This window comes from Balaenoptera ricei, chromosome 4 (genome assembly GCF_028023285.1).
Source record: "Balaenoptera ricei isolate mBalRic1 chromosome 4, mBalRic1.hap2, whole genome shotgun sequence".
NCBI lineage: Eukaryota > Metazoa > Chordata > Mammalia > Artiodactyla > Balaenopteridae > Balaenoptera > Balaenoptera ricei.
In genome coordinates this window covers 152,111,122-152,126,108 of record NC_082642.1, presented here as the reverse complement: position 1 = coordinate 152,126,108, position 14,987 = coordinate 152,111,122, and the positions used below count along the sequence as shown (strand labels likewise).

The window sequence follows — 14,987 nt, the reverse complement described above, 5'->3', positions numbered from 1 at the left end:
TTCTCGAGAGCTTTGTTTAGTGTGGATCCAACAGCCATTTCTGGACAGCACTGATGTAGAGACACATCCACAGATGTTCAGATGGTCTTCTGGTATTAACAATCTGGTGCACAGAGCTTCAAACCAGATACACAGAAAGATATAACCCTCTTCTCATTTGTGTACTCCTGGTATAAATCCTAAAATGAACTTTCCTCCCAGGCTGTGGGGTTGAGAACCATTGTGCACAGTACATGACACTTGTAGCTTCAGCCGCCTATGGTGAATGGCCTGTACATTGTAGACCCTCGATCCTGCTGGTGAGCCTTCTGTCTCTAAGCCACAGTGTGTGGTGTTAGAAATGAAGTGGAATTCTGTCTCAGGGATGAAACTTCCTCCAAGTCTCTGGAATTAAATGAAGGAAGGAGTGGACCTGAGTTGTTGTCATAGCTTAAAGGATTTCTACTGACCAAAAGGCTTGATGGAATTTCAATACTGGGCTCTGAGTCCGCCTCCTCTAGGGACAGGTTCTGTGTCCATGATCAGCAGAACAAAGGCCAGCCAAGGCCATTAATATTTCAAAAATGTAAACATGGAAATGGCATTACGAGTGATGCATTGCTCCTCCAGGGCAACTCTTGTGGACTGAGTGAAGGGTCCTTCAGGAAGCTCCTGTGGCAACTCGGCGTCTGTCTGCTGCTGCATTCTTACACCCTGTTGTAGAAATAAGCCTGGTGTGTCCTAACTCCTTGTCTTCCCTGAATAACTGCTGTCCTCCTCCAGTGCCAGTCTTGGCTCACCATGCTGCCTCCACTCCGTTCCTGCACCGTGAATTTAGGAGTCCCAGGCTTCTCCCCACCCCCCGTCCCACATCCTATCAGCTTAATCAATAGATGACGTCAGACCAGGATGCACCACACGCCGGTGATGCTCTGACTTGTGACGATATTTACTGAGCCTTCTATGTGCTCCAGCAGGGAGATGCCAATAGAGGATGACACAGGCTCTGACGTCAGAGCGTAATTATGTGCGCAGGGAGATGGGACAATTCATATAAAACGATGGCCACCAACTTAGGACACCGCAATGGCCATACCAGCCCCAGGGTTGGAATGTGTGTCAAAGTAGGAGTGATGTCTGTTGGCACTGAGACTCAGGAAAGCTTCAGGAGAGTGGACATTGAATTGCCTCTTGAAGGATGAGCTGAGGGATTATTCTAGTGATGTCACAGAGGCCTGAGGGCACGGGGTCCAACATATGCTGAGCTTTAGGGGACGCACATTAAGGATTTGTTTGTATTGCAGGTGCTGATGAACTTGGAGGTGACAGTACTGGGTAATGGCTAAAAAGTCAGGCTCTGGAACCAGACTCTGGTCCTACCGCTTACCAGCAGTGGGGCCTCTGTGCCTCAGTTTCCCCAGCTATAGAATGGGGATAATGAGAGTGGGGACTCTAAAGTCCTGGTGTGGGAACCGTATCTTGAGGACTGAAGAAGTTGGTAATTCTAAAGCACTCTGACTCATGCCTGGTCTACGTTAGAGGTGAGATGGCTGTCACTGTCATTATTATAAATGACACAATCGCACAGGAAGAACTTTTCTTACTGTCAAATGGGAGAACCCAGGTCTGTGTGGAAAAAGTGATTTTTTCTTTAAGGACCCCGTAACTAGTAGCCAGCAGAGATGGAACTCGAGGCCAGGGCTCCTGACTCCCAGCTGATCATTTCTCTGTGTCAAGACTAGGAGGCTGTGACTCTTTACCTTATCTTTCTAGGAGAAGACAAAATTTTGTCTGAAAATATCTGATATGTAACCATATTGTTCCCAGAAACCAAGATCAATAATTCTGAACTGTATCAGAATGCCACAGGAAAGTAAATGATTCCACAACTTCAACCACAGCGCTAGAAGCACCCAGCTTCTGCTGAGCACCATGCTGAGGGCTTGGGGAGAGATAATTGCTGGTATTTTTTCCCCTGTACTTTGGAAACTTAAAGTGGAGAGAAAGAAAAGACAAGGCAGAAAGGCCTACCAAAAAACTACAACAGTAGAACTTGTGTAGTGCTTGCTGTGTTTCAGACTCTGTTCTGTGAGCTCTACGTACATTAACTCGTTTAATCTCATCATAACACTTTGAGGTAGATTGTATCATTAAACCCATTTTCCAGGTGAAAATACTGAGGCTTATAGGGGCCTTTATTTTGCCAAGTTAACACAGTTAGAAAAAGAGCTGGAGTAGAGCCCCAGCTTCTGCCCAAAGTCTGTGCTCATGTCTATTTATTAAAAAGGAAGAATCATATTTTAATATTTATTAAAAATGATATGTCATTTGTAACAAATTATCTAGTTTAAGTGAAATTGAGCTTCAGTAATATTTTCCTCAAGCTTTCAAAAATATTAAATACAATTTCCATTTTTAATCCTGAATATGATGCATTATTTATTTTGAATAATTAATTTTAATAGCTAGTGACACATATAAGGAAGTATTTATCACTATTTTGGGGAGAAGGATATAAACTAAGTTTTAAACATACTTCTAGTGAGAAAATGAGTAAGAATAGAGTTCTCCTAGATTACATCCTCAATCTTTAATACGTTCCTCTGGCTTGATGTATTAAGTTGGACATTTCATGGTTTATCTCATTGTTATATAAAGAGTTTTTCCCCAGTAGTGGTGCCCTAGAGAATCCATGCATTATGGAAGGGCAGATTTAGAAGTTAGTTTTGGGGATTAGGATGTTCTTCCTCATACAAAGAATGGCAGGATCCCAAGACAGGTGACTAAAGCCCACCTGAGCTGTGTCATATCATCCAAACTGGGCTAGAAGAAACACCGCAGGTACATTCACTCCACGGGCAAGTGTATCAAGAGTATTAACATGTGCTGGGCAAATACCTCCTTCCAGAGGCGTGATGTAGCTTCTCCCCTTCCCTGCCAGGGGCTGGCTATGGGGGTTGGGGTGGCCGTCATGGTCACCTACAGGGTGGTGGCTGGAAGGAGTGGAAGGAAGGCGATTGGGGGCTGGCGAGTGAGAAACTGGTCATTCCTAGGTCCAGGGTAGTTAAAGGGTCCAGGGATATCTCTTTAGCCAGTAATCTTCATGACCTATTATTGTCTATCTCCCCGCCACCTTTTTTTTTTTTGTCGTCTTTTTTTGTAGATGCCAGTGATGGGCCTGCATGAATCCTGTACCATCACCTTCACTAAAGTTTCTCTCCCTTGAAGCCCTCTGTAGAACAAGACACATCTCAAAGCTTCTCTCTGATTCTTCTGCTTCTCAAGGAAATGACCTGGAAGTTTTCTGTAACAAGATTGTACTGAATAGTGTTTCCCCAAAATTCATGACTACCTGGAACCTCCAAGTGTGACCTTATTTGGAAATGGGGTCTTTGCAGATATAATTAGTTAAGAAGAGGTGATACTGGAGTAGGGTGGCCCTTAGATTCAGTGACTGGTGTCCTTATAAGAAGAGAAGAGACACCTGCAGAGACAGAGGGAAGAAGGCCATGTGAAGATGAGGCAGAGATTGGAGTGATGCTGCTATAAGTTGAGGAGTATCTAAAGCCACCAGAAGCTGCAAGAGGAAAGGAAGGATTCTTTTCTAGAGCTTTCACAGGGAGCGTGGCCCTCCTAACATCTTGATTTTGGACTTCCAGCATCCAGAACTATGGAAGAATAAGTTTCTGTCATTTAAGGCCCTCCATTTTTGGTTATCTGCTATGGAAGCCCCTGGAAACAAACACCAAGAGGTTTTAGTGGGGCTTTTCAGTTGCCCACCCTGCCTATTACCAGCCCCCACCCAGCACCTCTTCCCAGTGTTTCTAATAAAGCTGGGAGGGGAGAAGGAGGACATTGGAGTAAGAGACGTCCCTCTCAACATGAAGACAAGCGAGACAACCCAGGGAAATACTAAAAGATTGGAGGTGCCCGAAAGAAAGGGAGACTTGCCTTCCCCCGCTGGACATTGGCTTAAGAAGTGGACTTGCCGATTTGCCTCTCTGAGAGACATGGGAGGGGAGGCAGCCTGGACAGAGGGTGGGCGTGAAGCAGGCTGAGTTTCTTGTGAGTCATGTAGACATCCCAGAAAGAAAGCTGAGCTTGAACCATCTTGCTGGTACCCAGCTAAGAGAAGTGTCCATCAGGCACAGGAATCCTAGTAGTAAGAGGCTTTGGGATTTTCCCCTGATGTAGGGAACAATGGGGCAGGGATGAAAGAGGTCAACCCAGGACCAGGTTCTGAATGTCAGGGAATTGTGCAGTAGGTGGGGGCAGAGAAGGGAGCTGACAGAGCCCTCAGAGCTCATACATGCACCCCACAAGACAGCCAGCATTTGGATGCTGCCATTCAGAGGAATCATAAGCCAGGCAGCCAGCAGAGCTTCAAGAACCACCCAAGAGAGGATGCCAGTAGCGACCACTTAAGTGAATAGGCCTGTGTCCCTTTCTCGTGCCTCCTCGCTGCCCCATCCACTGAGAGAGCTCAGGCAGCAGGGTGTGGGCATTGTAGAAGCAGATCTCACCCACCCTTCAGCATTTAAGGTCCCAGCTCAAGTCCGCATAGAGGGAAGGAGGACATGGGATTTACATCAAGATTGAGATTGAAGCTTTGGAATGCACCAGTGACTGGGAAGGTGTGGAATCTGCCCAAGATACTGTTAAGGGGTGTTCAAAGGATGATTCAGCAGAGCAAAGTGAGAAGGGCAGTGTTTAGAAGAAATAAAAGCATGTTGTGTTTGTAACCCCATGTTCTGAGACTCCTTAGTAAACTGGTTACAGTCTCAAGAGTTTTTGCTTTATTTATGTATTTACTCACGTGATAGGGACACGACCAGCAGTGAATGGACTCGTCTGCTTTTCCTCTTCTCATTTTCATCTGCAAGCCTGTTGGGAAAGGGACAGAATCATTGGTGTTTCCCCTCAAGACTCTTAGTTCTTTGAGACCAAGAACTTGGGCTTGTTTCTCTGTCTACCTTGCAGTTGTCAGATGAGCCCAGTGAGTCCCAGTTGAGGAATTCAGGAATGGATCAAAGAATAAATTGAGAATAAAGACTGAGAATAAGGACGTAAGACACCTCACCTACATTTCAAAAGGACCCTCCAACCCCGCTTTCTAGGCATTTTACCTCAGGAGTCAGCATCACCGTTCCGGTGTGGAGGATGGGAAGGCAGTAGAGTGACGATACCATTCTGTGGAAGACGGGGGGCTTGGGGGGCTGAGGTTCCCTCATCCCAAGTGAATGCCAATTAGAGATGAGAAGTAAGGGTCATAGCTCGGGGGAGGAGCTCTGGGAGGGGAAAGGGGTGGAGGATTCTAAACAGTGACTGCCGGTGGGGAAAGGGAGAGAGATTCTGTGTTTGTGTTGTCTACATGGAACACACCAGGGCAACCGTTTTTTAGGTCGAATAAAGCTATGATATAGAGACGTATATATTAAGGAAAGGTGCTTAGTTTGTTTATCTACTTCCCTTAAAATGTTTAATATGGAAGCAACCTAAATGTCCGTTGACAGATGAATGGATAAAGAAGATGTGGTGTGTATATATATATATATGTATATATATATATATATATATATATATATATATATATATATATATACATATATATACATATATATATATATGTATACACACATACAATGGAATACTACTCATCCATAAAAAGAATGAAATAATGCCATTTGCAGAAACATGGATAGACCGAGAGATTATCATACTAAACGAAGTATGTCAGACAGAGAAAAGACAAATATCACATGATATCACTTACATTTGGACTCTAAAAAATGATATAAATGAACTTATTTATAAAACAGAAATAGACTCACAGATGTAGAAAACAAACTTATGGTTACCAAAGGGGAAAGGGGGGAGGAGGGATAAATTAGGAGCTTGGGATTAACAGATACACACTACCATATATAAAATAGATGAACAACAAGGACCTACTGTATAGAACAGGGAACTCTATTCAATATTTTGTAATAACCTATAATGGAAAAGAATCTGAAAAAGAATATATATATACAGTTGTATAACTGAATCACTTTGCTGTACACCTGAAACTAATACAACATTGTAAATCAGTTATACTTCAATAAAAAAATGTTGCCATTCAAATTGCTTCAAAGGAAAAAAACTGTTTAACAACTGCGTTTTGGAGAGGAGTATATATTTGTGGATGCCTAAGAGCAATGCGGCTATGAGTTAGGAACTGGGAAATAAGTATCCTATTGCATGCATGTCTTCATGTCTTTGCATCTTCAGGTGAACTTTGGTTTTGGACAGCACATTGCCGATCCCAAGACTTGAGTCATCCTGAGAGATTTTACTTCAGTGGTGTGGTGTTCTATTTTATGAGAGAATTTTAGAAGAAAGAACTTCCATCGTAACCATGTACTGAGGTGAGCTTTAAATGTATGAGTCTCAGGGAGCAGTGGTATGCTCTCAATGAAACATCAAATTAATATAAACTCTGCTGATTTGACCAAAAAAAATCTACTGAATTCTTACTCAGAATATCTTTACTTCTAGCCAATGAGGTTTTTGTTGTTGTTTGGGGGATGCAGAGGCATCCTAATGTGTAGTTAATGAAAAGAACATGTGTTTTCACACTAGCACACTTACAAGTAAGAAATATGAATGCTTCATTTGGAAGAATAAATTGGTTAGTCAACATAATGTATTTGACAATTTTGGCAAGACAAAATGAGAAAGCTGATGTGAAGGACTCCATCTTAAAAAAAAGAATCATATTGTGGAGCTGCAGTTACTTTTCAACTAGAAGAAATAAAATTGTGCATCTTCAAAATATGCAGAGTATCCAACTTGCAACTAATCCTTAATTTCGAATCAATAAGGTTTAATATTTCACCAGCAATCGTAGGTTGAAATCAATGCTGTCATGGCTCTTTGGAAGAACAGAAGCTTATGAAACAAAGAATTGAAGGCAATCATCCAAGGATGAAATAAAAGAAGTATGTTTTGCAAGGTTTTTGTGAAAGGAAAAGATATAGCAGCCCAACCCATCCCTTGGAGGTCTTTTCCTTCCAGTTTCAGCGTGAGGTTCTGGTGGCTCATGAAAATGGGTTCAAAAGACTTTTAGTGAAAAAAAGAATGGGGACGTCATCAGCCTGCTGAGTGTTTGAGAATGAGCCAGGATGGGACATCATTAGTAGGTGTCTTTGCCTCATTATTCTTTCAAACTGGGAACCCTGATGTTTATGTTGATAAACTATGGCGCCTGTATCAGTTAGCTCTTATGGCATAACAAACTACCCCAAAACGGAGTAGGCAAAAACAATAGCCATTTTCTTCTCTCACATGTCTGTGGCTTGGCAGTTCGGGCTGGGCTCAGCTGGGCAGTTTTTCTTGTTTCATCCAAGTTTATTCATGTGTCGGCCGTCGGCTTCCGGGTTGGCTGGGGCCTGGCTAGTCTGAGATGCCAACAGACAGGATGGCAAGTCTCTGTTGCACATGGTCTCTCATCCTCCAGCAGGCTAGCCTGGGCTTGATCTTTGCAGGATTCCAAGGGGTGGAAGTATGCAGGGCCTCTTGATGCCTGGGCCCCAGACTGGCACCCTGTCATGTCCACTTTATTCTTTTGCTGGAAGTAAGTTATAACAACAACCCAGATTCAAGGTAGGGAGAGGTAGACTCCATTTCTTGATGAGAAGAGTCACAAAGTCACATTGCTAAGGGTGTGATTATATGGAGAACCGAAGGACTGTGGCCATTTTGCAGCCTATCACAGAACTACTCTTATGATTAGTCAATGCCCCAAAGAGCAGCAGACTTATGGCACTTACTCACTGTTGGAAACACCATTTCCCCAAAGAGGGAGCCATATTTGGAGAGAGGAAATGGCTGGGATTAGAAGTATCTCCTGATTATCTTCTCTGCAGTTTGCAGACCACTTTACAGAAGGAGAAAATAACAAAACACACAGTCTTCCCCTGAGATCTCCAGGGTCAGGTCTTAAGAAGAGGAAATAAATAGAACAGGATCTTCATTGTGGAATGAAACATCATGGTGATTAATTTTTAAATGCTCGGTTCTCAAGGGAGACAACACCTTGCATTGTGAGAAAGCTGAGGGAGAGGCTCCAGCAACAAGCTCTGAGTGCGATGTGAAGTTCAAACCGCTGGCAATAAAATGTTATATCTAAGCAGCTGGTAATGTACAGGAATTCCCATATGTAAACACGTGGCTGGGGGGATAATGTTAACCACAGTCTGGGGGCCTGTATGATGGCCAAGATGTGTAAATCCCAGCAGTGTCAGCCGCCACAGCTGGGTGGATTAGTGCCCTCAAGGGTGCAAGCCTTCCAGAGCTGTGAAGGGGAAGAATGCAAGGCTGCGTGCTGCCTGTGATGGGCACCTGCTCATGCCTGAAAGTATTTACTGTCTTTTTAGTTAGTTACTGATAACTAAACAAGTCTTCAGAGGTGACTACTCGGTGCCTAAATTGTCCCCTTGTTATACTCATAGGATGACAAGCCATTTTTCTATGCAAGAGCCGAGAGGAAGACAAGGGCACTTCTAAAGGCTTCCCCCAGGGCCAGCCCGACACCCTCCACGAACCCGCACCCTGCACTCAACTGTCAGCCATCTGTGCCCTTGTCCCATCTTTCCTCTCCTTGCTCCAGGTGTCTAAATGACTCTTGTTCAGTACCTGTGGCAGACAGACTTTCAGGTGGCCTTATATTCATACCTGGTATAATCCTTTCTTCTTGAATGTGGGTGGGACCTCTGACTTGCTTCTAAACCACAGAACATGGCAAAGGTGATGAAGTGACACCCTGTTCCAGGACTCTGTCAGATGTGAAAGTGGGCAGGGCTGGGGCACAGAGAATGGAGGCAAGTCCTGGGTAGCAGTGAGGGTGATGGGGAAGTAGGGAAGTAAAGGACATCTTAAGCTCTTAAGCTGCCAGGTGGCAGGTGTGGACAGAGAACAAAATCTGGTCAAAGAAACGGCACAGATGAGAAGAAGTTTCAAAAGGGTAAATCTGGAAGAAGGTGCAGGGATGGGAACCTTTGGAATGTCAGTAGGGCTGCGGTGGAGCTGCCTGGAGGTCTGGGCTGGAAATCCAACTCCCATTGAGTCAAATGCTACCTGTTCCATGAAGCCATCTTTGATGGGCCTCCAAACCCAACTTAAAGTTAAATGTGACCCTCTCCTTATCCTGCTGATCTTTTCTTTGAGCCTCTATTACAATCTACTTTATTCTGCCTTTTATTTAAAGCCAATTACATATTTACTTACGTGTCTTTAGATTTTAAGCTCCTCCAGGGAAAGCAATGTGTCATGGTCATTTTTAGTTTTCCATCACACTTTCTCTATGTACACAAAGTACCTTGAAGTAATACTTTGCTAGTGCTTGTGTGTTGGATTTTATCAGCAGGCTCTATGACAATTCTCCTGTCCACACATCTACACACATCAAATATTTTGCCTTGTAGAATCACACAGGGCAATTCTCACTCCAGAAAAAAATAGTTCCCTCAACAGCCCAGCCTATAAACTCAATACTGGGAACTAAGAATTGAGAACTCAGTCCTTCATGTGGCAACATCCGTGTTTTGGTTGCCCTGAAACTCTATCTCTGATCTTCTGTAACTCCCTCCATCTTTATGGAGCAGTGAAAATTGTGTTTTCTCATTCTTCCTATGTTAGCTCTCCAGATATTAGAAGACTGCCACCTTGCTTCTCCTCGTGTAAATATCACCAACCATGTCAACCATTCTTCACCTAGAGTAGTAGCCATATCTCTCACTTGTATTGTTCCCCTCCTATGAATTGTCTCTTACCTGCCTTAAAATGCAGTGCCTGACCTGAACCTGTATCTCTACCAGCCCACCAGGTAGCAAGATCATAACTACTTTTAGAGGGAGCCCTGGAAATCTACTAATGATGTCCAAGACCTCTTAGATTTTGCTACTGGCTACAACAGTTTATGAGGGCTATTTTGCCTGGGACCAAGTCTTCTCTCCTTGAACTGCTCCTAAGCCGAGATTCTCTATTGTGCTGTTGATCTGGGAATCAATCAAAGGACTATACAACTCATTCCTTTTACATTTCTCCTGTAAGGTTTTGGGGCCATTGGACTAGCAGGGTGAGCACATTTTGGACCCTGATTCTTTTAACCTATTAGTGACCCCATAATTATGTCCTTCCATGTTCTAACAAGCATGCCTCCTACAACATCATTCAAGACACTGATAAGCTGGTTGAACAGAACAGAGCAAAACACAGAGCCCCAGGGCACATGGCTTCCTCCTTGTAGGCTGACATCACTCTATTAATCAACGCTTTGGACACGCTTGTTCAACCAGTTACAAATTCACTTAACTGTCCTCTAGTCCCACCCCCATTTCTCCTTCTTGTCCGCAAGAATATCCTGAGCGACTCTGTCAAGTGCCTTGCTGAAACCCAGATCCACTGATCAACCAGCCTAATAACCCTATCAAGAGAGGAAACGAGATTAGATTGGGGTGGCTTGTGTAGGAGACGGCAGCCTCTTGGCAGTCGCTGTTTTCTCGTCCCTGAGCTCACAGATCAACCAGTAATGATTAGTTCTCGCTTTCTGCCAGGGATCAATATTAAGCCCACTGATCTGTATTTCACAGAATAACCCTTCCTCTCTCTCTCCCGCCTTATCTCCAAGCCCTCCCTCCACCCTTCTGAAAATTGAACCCTTTGCTGACTCAACTCTTCAGAATCTTTCCTTTGCTTCTTGTTTTCTTGAACAATCCTTGAGTCTTCTGTCACTTTCATGTCTCCTGATAATTCCTGGGGAGCCTCTTACTGTCCTCCAGCCTCAGTTTCTTCCTCTGGAAACAACAAGGCCACTCTCATCTGACCCCTGAGGTCACCCTGAGAACCCAATAAAGAAATGTCTATGAAAGCTCCTTACACAATGCCCAGCATGTAATGGATAATTGTTAATTGAATAATCTACAAAGAACCACATAAATAAGAAATTTTATTATAGTTACATGTAAGATACCCACATATATACACAGAGTGCTTTCCTCCAAAGCCAAATAAATTACATTTTGAGACTTAGTGTGTGCTGTCATAATTTTAGAAAGGTGTTCTTCAGAGAATCTAAGAGATTTTGACCTGATTGTCTATTCAAAATCAGCTTACTCTAAAATCAGATTTAATAAGAACCTGAAATTTTGCTACACTTCAACTGCTTAGCTCTATTTAAGGAAATTTATGATCGTTGGCATAGCTTTTATATCTTTGTGCTGGCTTAGGTGGGTAAATTGAATGATTGTGTTTTGGATCAAATAGTACGGTATTTGAAACCTAAAAAAAAAAATTCTGCTGGAAAGAGAGTGTGGGAAAACATTCTCTTTTTTTCCCCAACACATCTATTGGAAAAACACTTCTTAACGGAAGTAGAATTTGCATGATGTGTGCTAATTATGATGTTTCTACTGTTAATTGGCAAATAGCCCAGAAGTAGTAACGATGTTTCTTATCTCAATCAACTGACAATATCCTTCATCCTTGCTACTTAGAGTATGATCTTCACTCTTCTAGAAGTAAAATAAGTTGTAGGTTGCTAGGGACCTTAGCATTCAACCTAGGTGAACACGGTTATTTTGTAGGAGTGGAAACTGAGGCACCTAGAGGCTAGGTGACTTGCTCAAGGTGACCCCTGGGGAATGGCTGAGCTGGATCTGTCAGCCAGGGTCTCCTGACTCCAGACCTGTGTCATTTGTAATGATCTGTAGCCATACTGACAGGTTTAGGATCTTTGGGGTGACCTGTCATAGGTCCTTTGCTTCTAATTCCATTGGACGGTGACCTGGAAAAAAAATCCTGTGTGTGGTTGTCAACCAGCCTCTTTCTTGCCATTTAACTTAGTCCCTGGAAACATGAAGGCTTCAACTCTGTGCTGTCTGGTGCCCAGGGCAACGCGGATGCTGAGATGACAACGTGCACCTCTGTGATGCACAAATTAGAGCTGATTGATGGAAGGCCACCAATAAAATGTCACATCTTATAGATGTGGATGGGCCATGGGGCCAGTGATAAAGTGAGACCAGTGGGCTCTGACATCCACACAGCCCGGCCATAGTATTGACAGTGGGAGATAGTATTGATCGAGCTGCCAAGATGATCCTATTATGCAATTAGAATATTAGATTTGCATTTTTAATTCCTTTAAAAGAAATTGGCTTGAGGCAATTATGGCAGGAAAATATGAAGATGGATCCAACTGCTTTGAAAACAAGAACTCAGAAGAAGCTTTTAGGGAGATGCAGTCATTATCAGAGAAAAGTTTTACTTATAAAAATGGGCAACAAGGAAGTAATAAAAACACAAAGATAGGCAACTTGAAAGTGCTCGTGGAAACCAACTTTACTCCAGTGGAGAAGAATGAAATCCCCCCCACCCTAGAACACAGTGTAGACCAGCCGGGGGTATTTAGTTACACTCAGTGTGAACACACATGCACATCACACTGTGGGCGGACTTCCACTGCATCTGCGCAGGGCTGTGTTCCCTTCCTTGTGCTGCAGACATGTTTCCTATACAGTAACCCCACCCCCCCATCCATGGTTTTGCTTCCTGCAGTTTCAGTTACCTGCAGTCAACCATGGTCTGAAAATATTACGTGGAAAATTCCAGAAATAAACAACTCATTAAGTTTTAAGTTGTTCTGAGTAATGTGATGAGATCTCATGCCATCTGTGCCATCGCACCCGGGACGTGAATCATCCTTATGTCCAGTGTGCCCTGCCCCTTAGTCACTCAGTAGCCGTATTGGTCATCAGACCACTCACAGGGTTTGTGTTCAAGTGACCCTTATTTTACTTAATAATGGCCCCAAAGCACAAAGGCACTGATGCTCGCAGTTTGGATACACCAAAGAGAAGCTGTATAGTGCTTCCTTTAAGTGAAAAGGTGAAAGTTCTCGACTTAAGGAAAGAAGAAAAATCCTATGCTGAGGTTGCTAAGACCTACGGTAATAAGGAATCTTTTATCTGTGAAACTGTGAAGAGAGAAAAACTTGTGCTAGTTTTGCTCTCACACTTCAAAGTGCAAAAATTATGGCCACGGCTGGATCACGGGACGCTGCCAGTGGCGGGCTGCACAGGCTCCCGGGAGGGGCGGTGTGGAGAGTGACCTGTGCTCGCACACAGGCTTCTTGGTGGCGGCAGCAGCAGCCCCAGCGTCTCATGCCCGCCTCTGGGGTCCGTGCTGATAACCGTGGCTCGTGCCCATCTCTGGAGCTCGTTTAGGCCGCGCTCTGAATCCCCTCTCCTCGCGCACCAGGAAACAAAGAGCGGCTTTCACATGATGGGGAGACTCCTATAGCTGATGCAGCACAGCTGTACTGGATGTTTGAAAAAACCATGCAATCAGGAATCCTTGGTGTGGTGCTCACGGTGCTACTTTACGTGCTCCTGTTCATCATTTCATCTTTGATTTTATATTTGTATTGTCTCAGATTGCACAATGATTCCTGGATATTAGACGCATTTCAGCGCATCCACAGTGAAGAAACCAAGTTTTTTATACCATACGATTTGGAGATTTCCAATCAGGAACTAAGCTATATAGTAAAAAGATCTGAGCAATGGAGAGGACTCAATGGTGAGAGAAGGAAGGTGTTTGGTGATATCAGTGGCTTAAAGTTTATCCCCGGTGAAGTGGTCATGGCTATTCAGGAGCATCTGAGTGAAATGGACAGTACACTGGAAGACTCCTTAGATATTAAATCAAGAGGATTGAAAAGAATCCATTAAAATAAAAAGGTCCACAGCGGTGCACAAGTCATGGTGAGAAGACTAAGTTCAACTTCCTTTTCAATCTACGGCCTTATAATATGTACTTTACCAGAAGTCAATAACCAGTATTGGAAACAACAGCTGGACGTCATGATTGTCCCAAATATGTTTTCAGAGAACATAGACTCCTGTTCATCTTCATTAGCTTAGAAAGAGCTACTTGGCTCCTGTGGAGTATGAAGAGAGATAGAATATCATTTTTCACACTCTCCTACAGCAGTACTCTTTCCTTTGGAGGGAATAAGGGGAATGGCTAGAAGATGATATAACCAAGCCTAAATAAATCCCCTTTCCCCTTCACTTAGCATAAAATTTCACATTTTTTTCTAGAAGAAATTTCAAGGAAAAAAAATGGAAAAATTACATAACAATAAAAAAAATCAAGTCACTTAAATTAGTTGTTTTACAGCACAAATACTTTGTATTCTAAGATATCAACAAACAGCCCCAAACTGGCTGGCTCAGATTTGGGCTCCTCTCATCCACCTCAGCTCTTTCTAAAAGGACCAAAGTAGCAAAGCCCCCTTGCCAGTTCTTTAGATTATTCCTTTTTTTTTTTTTTTTTTTTTTTAATGTCTGAAACATTTATATTAACATAGATTATTCCTTTTTGTCTTTACTCCCTTGCTTTCCTTTTTTCGACTGAAAGTTTGGAATAGGACTTAGGATCACAAGCGGACAATGAACTGTCAGAGGGTTGATGGGTTATAAAAAAATCCTGCATCTTTAAGAATCGTTTGTCCTCATTATAGAGCAATAAATACAGAGGATATCTAGGCCCTCTGATCTTCCTCTGCGTTTGTAAGGAAGGGTGAGCAGGTGTTTTAACAGTCACCTCTCTCAAACAAAAAGCAGTGTTTATTAGAGACGTCAAATTTGATACCTATAACTGGGAAACATAAACACATCCCATCCTGGTGATTTTTCAATCCTCATCTTTAATTATTGTCTAACTATAAGGATATCTTCAGTTTTACATAAGACATTTACATTGAGTTACACTAGATGTTCCCTCTATTGGCAGAAATTAGCATATGCATATACTGTCTATATTTTTCATCCCCTATAGCTCTCATTGAAGGCAGATCAACATATATTAACATCTCTGACAAAAGATCTCAACTTCACAGGAACTAGTGAACATTCTAAATATGTTTTAATGGCTTAAATTATTGCACCTGCATACCTCAGGAA

At 43.0% G+C, this 14,987-nt stretch overlaps 1 protein-coding gene across 25 annotated transcripts in view; it reads left to right on the top strand.

The window, feature by feature from the left end:
* The window catches only part of SETD4 (SET domain containing 4), a 459,131-nt gene that overhangs the window by 368,031 nt on the left and 76,113 nt on the right, over positions 1-14,987 (top strand). For 22 of the 25 annotated variants that reach the window (XR_009502969.1, XR_009502983.1, XR_009502978.1 and 19 more), the window contains one exon: positions 6,250-6,386. The exons of 1 other annotated variant lie outside the window; for it this stretch is intronic. The gene's annotated coding sequence lies outside the window, so the exon portion shown is untranslated. Of the gene's footprint in view, positions 1-3,142; positions 5,228-6,249; positions 6,387-14,987 lie in introns of those variants that run through there. 2 more of the 25 variants (XR_009502979.1, XR_009502972.1) reach the window with 1 other exon arrangement.